General features: G+C 45.8%; 1 protein-coding gene across 6 annotated transcripts in view; it reads left to right on the top strand.

The window, feature by feature from the left end:
* Nucleotides 1-9,235, top strand: part of SH3KBP1 (SH3 domain containing kinase binding protein 1) — a 281,170-nt gene that overhangs the window by 49,192 nt on the left and 222,743 nt on the right. The window lies entirely within an intron of this gene.

Raw genomic sequence — 9,235 nt, 5'->3', positions numbered from 1 at the left:
GAACAAATACAGGTGCTTTAAGCAAGCCGGGTCCTCCAGTGTTGTTGCCTCTCACATCCCGGGCGTGGGGCAGAGACAATGTCTGCTTTAGAGCAGGTGCTCACAAACAGTGCTCGCAATACTGCTAGTTTAGTAATCTGATGATGGAAACCACCTCTGCAGTCCCCACCCAGGTTTTCTGGCCTCGGCCTGATTTGAGGGCTTTTGTTTGTTTATACTTTAAGTCCTTTACAAACAGCGTTGCCAGGAACTCCTGGGATGGGAGGAGACGGGCACTTCAGGGGTCTAGCAAGCTATGAAGTATTTGCTTCTGAGCGCTCGTTTTCATCACACACCGGGCTTCCGGAACAAAGCTTCTGCTGCTAAGATGGGCGGAGAGGGCCCCTCTCCCGCTGGCTTGAATTTTTACCGCACCTAACAGCCACTGTGGCCTTGCCCTGGGGCTCCTGCAACAAAACACCACAGCCTGGGGGGCTTAAACAAATGGAAATGTGTTGTCTCACAGCCTTGCTTCCTGAAGGCCAAGGTCACCGTGTGCACAGGGTTGGTTCCTGCTGAGAGCCCTGGGGGTGAATCCGCTCCATGCCTCTCTAGCTTCTGCTGGGTTGCTGGCCACCTTGGGCTTTCTTTGGCTTGTAGATGGCCTTCATCTCCACACGACCTTCCCTCTGTGTGCACCTCTCCCTGTCCAAATCTCGCCTTTTTGCGAAGATGTCAGGCACCCTGGGTCGGGGCCCACTCAAATGACCTGATCACCTGCAAAGACCCCGTTTCCAAATAACGTCACATTCCCGGGTACTGGGGGTTAAAGCTTCGATATCTTTTGGGAGAATGCGGTTCCAGCCACACAGCAGCTGTACCCTATCGGAAGGAACTGTGCTATCAGTGTATCTATGCCAGTGGCGGCAGCTGCCCTGAGGAGTCCCCGTGTCTGGTCTGCCCCTTCCTCCCATCATGCGGCTTTCAGCTCAGAACTCAGCTCGTCAAAGAGGCCTTCTGTGACCGCTCTCAATACAGATTGATTGAACAATTAAGTAGATTGCAGAGCACAATGAAAATGTGACTGAGAGTTATGCCGAGACTTTCCCCTTCAAGTGTGAGAGGGCTTGTCTCTGCCCCACATAAATGTTACTTGTAGCTTTCTTTATATGTTGGCTGTGTCACCACTACAGATGCTGTTTAAATAGCATCTTAGGCCTGGGAATTGAGATGTCGGGCACCTTCTGAATGTCATTATGTTTCCTGTTCTGTGTGCAGAGCATGGCAAGAAGACTCAATTTGTTGGATGTGGGTTCTTTTCTCTAGTGAATCACAATTTGATTATGATTTTACAATAGTCCCGGAGCAGAACTGGCTAGAACCCCTCTCTGAAGGACATCTTGGGTCTAGCGAACCTGTGGGTTAAGAGTAAGGGAAGCATTTACTGATGGTAGTTCATCAGTTCGTGTTTCCTGCGCATGTTCCATTTGCCAAAGCCATGCTCNTGTTCTCCAAGCCCCCCCCCCAGTCTCTGGCATTTGTTAAGGCAGCGCTGGCGAACAAATACAGGTGCTTTAAGCAAGCCGGGTCCTCCAGTGTTGTTGCCTCTCACATCCCGGGCGTGGGGCAGAGACAATGTCTGCTTTAGAGCAGGTGCTCACAAACAGTGCTCGCAATACTGCTAGTTTAGTAATCTGATGATGGAAACCACCTCTGCAGTCCCCACCCAGGTTTTCTGGCCTCGGCCTGATTTGAGGGCTTTTGTTTGTTTATACTTTAAGTCCTTTACAAACAGCGTTGCCAGGAACTCCTGGGATGGGAGGAGACGGGCACTTCAGGGGTCTAGCAAGCTATGAAGTATTTGCTTCTGAGCGCTCGTTTTCATCACACACCGGGCTTCCGGAACAAAGCTTCTGCTGCTAAGATGGGCGGAGAGGGCCCCTCTCCCGCTGGCTTGAATTTTTACCGCACCTAACAGCCACTGTGGCCTTGCCCTGGGGCTCCTGCAACAAAACACCACAGCCTGGGGGGCTTAAACAAATGGAAATGTGTTGTCTCACAGCCTTGCTTCCTGAAGGCCAAGGTCACCGTGTGCACAGGGTTGGTTCCTGCTGAGAGCCCTGGGGGTGAATCCGCTCCATGCCTCTCTAGCTTCTGCTGGGTTGCTGGCCACCTTGGGCTTTCTTTGGCTTGTAGATGGCCTTCATCTCCACACGACCTTCCCTCTGTGTGCACCTCTCCCTGTCCAAATCTCGCCTTTTTGCGAAGATGTCAGGCACCCTGGGTCGGGGCCCACTCAAATGACCTGATCACCTGCAAAGACCCCGTTTCCAAATAACGTCACATTCCCGGGTACTGGGGGTTAAAGCTTCGATATCTTTTGGGAGAATGCGGTTCCAGCCACACAGCAGCTGTACCCTATCGGAAGGAACTGTGCTATCAGTGTATCTATGCCAGTGGCGGCAGCTGCCCTGAGGAGTCCCCGTGTCTGGTCTGCCCCTTCCTCCCATCATGCGGCTTTCAGCTCAGAACTCAGCTCGTCAAAGAGGCCTTCTGTGACCGCTCTCAATACAGATTGATTGAACAATTAAGTAGATTGCAGAGCACAATGAAAATGTGACTGAGAGTTATGCCGAGACTTTCCCCTTCAAGTGTGAGAGGGCTTGTCTCTGCCCCACATAAATGTTACTTGTAGCTTTCTTTATATGTTGGCTGTGTCACCACTACAGATGCTGTTTAAATAGCATCTTAGGCCTGGGAATTGAGATGTCGGGCACCTTCTGAATGTCATTATGTTTCCTGTTCTGTGTGCAGAGCATGGCAAGAAGACTCAATTTGTTGGATGTGGGTTCTTTTCTCTAGTGAATCACAATTTGATTATGATTTTACAATAGTCCCGGAGCAGAACTGGCTAGAACCCCTCTCTGAAGGACATCTTGGGTCTAGCGAACCTGTGGGTTAAGAGTAAGGGAAGCATTTACTGATGGTAGTTCATCAGTTCGTGTTTCCTGCGCATGTTCCATTTGCCAAAGCCATGCTCGGTGCTGTGCCAATAGACGCAGTGTAAGCAGTAGTTAGGGCCTCCGGCACCACACAAATCAAACAGCTGAAAAATACACAACAGTATACACCAAGTTGCATGAGAGTGCGTGGAATAGAAATGTAGTAGAAGGGAGTGTTCACTGTGGGCCCGGGGTGGGGGTGGGGTCAAGAAAGGGTTGGTGCAGGAGCTGAGCTGAGCTTGGACTGCGCCTAGAAGGGGAAGAGGCCCAAGAAGGGGAGGCAGAGCGTGAGCCTGACATCGCGCTCACAGAGCATCGCTAAGCTATGTAACCGTCCCCGTGTGTACCGAGCCACGTTGTTCTCGTGAAACTAATTTTGTTCACAACAGAAGCATGATATGGTGGATGATGGGAAAAAAGCAGGGACAACCAAAATGCCCTTCAACCTGGGAAGAGTAAATTATAGTACATCCAGACAGTGAAATACTCTGTAGCCAGACAAAAGAATGCAAATACTTTTTACTGATACGGAAAGCCTTCCCGGATATATCCTTAAGTGAGAAAGGCAGAACACTGTGAATGATACACTAATGTATAGGAAACTGGAAGATGTCCAAGAAACGAATTACAATTAGGAGTAGGAGTGGTAATTACCCAAGAGTGGTGAACTGGGGTAATGGGAGACCGTGCACGTGTGTGCATTTTAGGGACTTGCTTGATGTAAATGTATCCTACTCACAGAGCTAAAATGAAAGGTAGGATGTTAGTAGCATTTGGTCACACTGTTGCTACTCTTGAATTGATTTAAATGTCTCAGATGCTTTGCCATGGGGGCAAGTGATGAATGAAGACAGCCAGCTACAGTAGACATCTAAGGGATAAGCTCTTGCATTTGCCCAGAGAATGAAATTCTCTTGACCAGCTTTTCGCTTTTATTGGTTATCACTAAATGTTTCAAACATACATGAGAATAGAGAGAATTATAAGGAACCCTTTTGTACCCGTCGTGTAGTTTCAGCTGCTGGCCAGTCTCGTCTCATTGCTTCTCCCTCCTCTTTACTGTCCCTGTCTACCCCTGACCTTGATTTCTTTGAATGCAGTGCCTTTCTGATTGTATTATTTAGAATAATTACTCTGATCCCCTGAGTCCCTCCATGGCCCTAGACATGCAGAGCAAATTGGATGCTTAAAGGTGGGGAAAAAAAAACTTCATCTGAGTTTGGTTCATCTCAGGTGCCTTTTACTTTACTTAAAAACTTTTTTTTTAAAAAAATTGTGGTGAAATACACATAGCATGAAACTTGCCACCTTAACCATTTTTAAAGGTACATTTCGTTAGTGTTAAGCATATTCACATTGTTGTGCAACTGATCTCCAGAACTTTCATCTTGCAGAACTGAAACTCTGTACCCATTAAAACAACTCCCCATTCCCCCCTCCCCTCAGCCTCTGGCAACCGCCCTTCTACTTTCTGTCTCTGTGAATTTCACCACCTGGGGACCTCCTATAAGTGGAATCACCTAGTAGATGTCCTTTTGTGACTGGCTGATTTCACTTAGCATAAGGTCCTCGGGTTTCATCTGTGTTGTAGCCTGTATCAGAATTTTCTTTCTTTTTAAGGCAGAACAATATTCCATCATAGGCATATACTCCATTGTGTTTATTCATTCATCTGTTAGCGGACTCTGGGATCGATTTTACTTTTTGCCCCATCTTAGAATATAGGGTTCCATGGCTCATAACAGTTTGATACCATAGCACGTCTGGATGTAGCAGCACGCCAAGGTCCTCTCATTAATGCAATAGTTCTGAGTGATTTGAGAGTTTTTATGCCAAACACTTGACTTGAAAAGACCAGCAAACCCTTCTTTCTGCTCTTTTGACTGAGAGCACCTTTTTCTCACAGAGCTCTTACATTGCATTTTGTCTCTCACTAGATTAGATTATGAATGTAAAGAGATCAGGGCAGTGAGTGGGGGGCGGGGGGAATCTTCTTTTGCCCACTCAGTACCTGGCACTATGCTTGGTGCTGACTGGGTGCTCCGGATATATTTGTTACAGAATGAACCTTACATTGGGCAAGGTGCACAATTGTAATGAGCGAGTTGAACCAGATGAATTCTAAGGCTCCTTCCAGTTCTAACATTGTTTGAGTCCGTTATTAAATCTGATGATGAAAACTTCAGACCTAGAAGACAGGAGAGTAGGGGACAGGGGAGACACATTATTGAATAGAAATGTTTCAGTGCCGCTTATATTATACCCCAGAGATAGTCATCTACAAATAGAGCCACTCCAGGTTATGGTATTTCTTAAGATGACATTTTGGATTTGAGATTTCCTCTTTGTGTGGTGGTAACAACGTTTGGATAACAAAAGCAACCAGCTAAAGTTATTTTGAGTTTAGCTGAAGTGTGTACCACGTTTCCCAGATGTACATGGATAGAAAGCAAACCTCCTCTTGACATTATCGCCTTTACAAAGATTCCCACAGGGCGTCTTAGCCATAATTGTATCAAGAGAAGTCAAAGCAATAAGCGACAGAGGAAAATGAAGATTCCAGAATTATAGCTCAAGAAGCTGGTAAGAAAATATGGAGGGAGATGTGATTGGAGTATCGAATCTTGATTTGCTGAACTTTGTACTGGTTTCTGCATTTTTGTTTTAAGCCTGGTTTCCAAAAGTCTCTCGTTAGCAACCAGATGGTCGTCAAATAATTGATATATGTTCATTTTAAGCCCATTTGGGCAACAGTGGCCTGGATTTTCCAGTAGAAAGATTTAGTAATTCTGTTGGCCTTTGAATGCCAATAGGGTTTTTTTGGGAAGTTGACAATGTTCTTTAATGTCTTGGAAGTAACCCCTGGAAAATTGGAACCAATGAGTTGATTGCATGATGTACTTGGAATAGAAATTAAGAATATGGATACAGTTTATTTCAGTTTACAAATACACAGCTTAGAAGTGGTTAAATTTGTAAAATCAGAAGAGTTTTTTTTGAGAAAAAAAAAAGAGTTTTTTGTGTGTGTTTAAAGGTTTTTTCCCCCCCATTTGTTTTCTGAGCCTTGAGTTAATGAATATGAATTTAAAATACCCTCCTGATTTTATTTCCCATTTTCGAAAGAGTTGTTCAAAACCCTAGGGTCTGCTATCCTATCATCCTACTAAATGCTTTTCAAAGAAGAACAATTTTTTTCATTTTTTTAATGTTTATTTATTCTTGAGAAGGAGAGACAGAGTGTGAGCAGGAGAGGGGCCGAGAGAGAGAGGGAGATACAGAATCCAAAGCAGGCTCCAGGCTCTGAGCTGTCAGCAGTGAGCCAGACTTGGGGCTTGAACCCATGACCCGTGAGATCATGACCCGAGGNGCACCGGGCTGGCTTAGTCAGAACAGCATGCAACTCTTGATCTTGGGGTTGTGAATTTGAGCCCCACGCTGAAATTTAAGTAATGTAGAAATTACTTAAATACAAATAAAACCTTTTTTTAAAATTTTTTAATGTTTATTCATTTTTTGAGAGAGAGATACAGAGACAGAGCACGAGCAGAGGAGGGCAGAGAGAAAGGGAGACACAGAATCTGAAACAGGCTCCAGGCTCTGAGCTGTCAGCACAGAGCCCGACACGGGGCTCAAACTCACGAACCGTGAGATCATGACCTGAGCTGAAGTCAGACGCTCAAGGGACTAAGCCACCCTGGCGCCCAATAAAACCTTTTTTTAAGTGGGACTTGCAGTGAGAGAAAGGGCTGTGGGTTGCGTCCTTGATCGGGGAGCCTTAATAGTCTATTTTTGAACTGGAGAAATGTGTCGGTGATTGTGGGAAGGTTCTGGTTACCGGCACATTGTGTTGCCAAAAACAGGAAAAAGGCAGTCCAGCTTGTCTGAAGGGCCTATTACAGGGACGAGGATCCCTCAGCACCAGACCCTCATGCTGGAGACAAGTAAATGCAGAGGCAGCAGTGCTGGGAGGGAGATGCTCTTTTAATTAGTAGATACTGCTCACAGTATCGCTAGGTGCTTCCAGAAAGAGCCTGTCTTAAAAGACATGACGTGGGCTCTCCGTCTGGGTCTGTGTGTACACAAGGCCTTCCTTTCCTCTCCTCCCTCCTGCCACCGTGGTTGGCGTGTCTCCCACTGTTTTGGGTTGTGACCTGGGATCTGAATGGGCCTCACAGCCTGGCCCCCAGGGGCAGGGCTCTGAGCAGAACCAGCCCCAGATGCCTCATTGCTGGGAACGTTAGTTTTCTGTGGCTGCCACGACAAATTGTCATAACTCCGGTAGGTAAAAGCAACAGAAATTTATTCTTTCACGGTTTTCGAAGATCGAAGACAGAAGTCCAAAATCCAGGTGTCAGCAGGGCCGTACTCCCTCCGATGGCTCTTGGGAAGAATCCCTTCTTTGCTTCTTCCAGATTTGGGGGCTCCTGGCCTTCCTTGGCTTCCTTGGCTTGCGGCCACATCACTTCAACCTCTGCCTCTGTTTCCACATCACCTTCTCCTCTGTCCGCTCCTCATTGTGTCTCTGAGGATCCTTGTCATTGGATTTAGGGCCCACTCAGGTCATCGGGAGTGCTTTCTTCATCTTGAGATCCTTAACTTAATTACGGCTGGAAAAAAGAGATCTTTTCTCCAAATGAAGTCCTGTCANGTTCGACCTACCTACAGGGAGAATGCCGAGCCAGGACAGGGCCTCTGCAGAAACCACACTGAGAAGGAAGCTGAGACAATACTTTAAAGCAGCTCGTCTTTGTATTTGCTTATTTAATCACCACCATCATCACATAACATAAAAGTTACCATTTGAACCATTTTAAGCACACAGGTCTGTGGCAATAAGTGTTCTGCCACTGTTGTAAAGCCCTCCCCACCGTCCAGCTCCAGAACATTCTCATCTTCCCAAACAAAAACCATCAACACCCACTGCCTCCCCTTGAATTATGATTTATAAAAAAATTTTTTAATCGTTATTCAGTACTGAGAGAGAGAGAAACAGAGCATGAGCGGGGGAAGGGCAGAGGGAGGGAGACACAGACTCTGAAGCAGGCTCCAGGCTCTGAGCTGTCAGCACAGAGCCCCACACGGGGCTCGAACCCACGAACCACGAGATCATGACCTGAGCCGAAGTCGGATGCTTAACCGACTGAGCCATCCAGGCGCCCCTGTTTTTAAATCTTTTCAATTTTTATTTTATTTTTAGAAGCCCCCTGTGATCCTTTAAAAATCTGCCTGATCGTTTAAAAAACACTTACAAATACCTTTATTAAGCCATGTTTTAGTTATATAATTCGCTCATTTCAGGTATAGATTTTCATGATTTTTAGTAAATATACACAGCTGTGCAACTGTCACCGTAAAATACTTGAGAATATTTTCACCACCCTGCTAAGATCCTTCATGCCTATTTATAGTTACTTCCCATTCCCAGCCCCCAGCCCTACTGCCTACTGTCTGTTTCTATAAATCTTCCTCTTCTTGATATTTCACATAAAGTTTTATTTAAAACTAAAAAATAAATTTTTTTCCAGATTGTAAAATACAGAGAAATACAATGAGTCCCCTGGAAGCTCACTAGAAATACAGACTCTGGGGCCCCTCCCTAGACCTACTGAATCAGAACCTGCATTTCGACAAGGTCCCAGGAGATGCGGATGCATATTAGCTTTGCGGAAGCACTGATATATTGTATTTACTTACTATATTGATCTTTTGTCCCCTTGTTATATTAGGAGCATTTCTGAAAAATCATTAAATCTCTTCTGAGAATGTTTAAAATCCTATCATAAGAATGCAGCACAATGTATTTAACCAGCCACTTCAGGGTAGACTTCAGGTTTCCCATCTTTTTTGCCACTGAAAATAAAACCGTGATGGCCATTTTCGTACGTAAATCTTTGTGCATAGTTTTCTCTCCACTGTGCCAGTAACTCCATTTCTAGGAATCTATCCCATGGCAGTAATTATAGATGAGTGGCTAAAATTTAGAAAGTGCATATAAATGCTGATCAGGGTAGTTGGTCATTTCATGCACTGGTTTCCTGGAAATTGGACCGAAAGCCTAGCAGATAGTGGGCCACCTGGCCCTCCCGCATGCCACGTTAGAGCCCCTTGCCAAGTGTCCCCTCCACCTTCTTGAACATCAGGTTCACTGTGAATGAAATGAATCAAAAACCAAATGAACGAAAACAGCACCAAAAACTGAAATCCAGGTTGCTCCTCGGCAGCGGGGAGATGGAAAGGGGAAAGCGCCGGATTGG

Source organism: Crocuta crocuta, unplaced genomic scaffold (genome assembly GCF_008692635.1).
Source record: "Crocuta crocuta isolate KB4526 unplaced genomic scaffold, BGI_CrCroc_1.0 scaffold312, whole genome shotgun sequence".
NCBI classification, from domain to species: domain Eukaryota; kingdom Metazoa; phylum Chordata; class Mammalia; order Carnivora; family Hyaenidae; genus Crocuta; species Crocuta crocuta.
The sequence above is the reverse complement of the archived record's forward strand: the minus strand, read 5'-3'. Positions and strand labels throughout refer to the sequence as shown.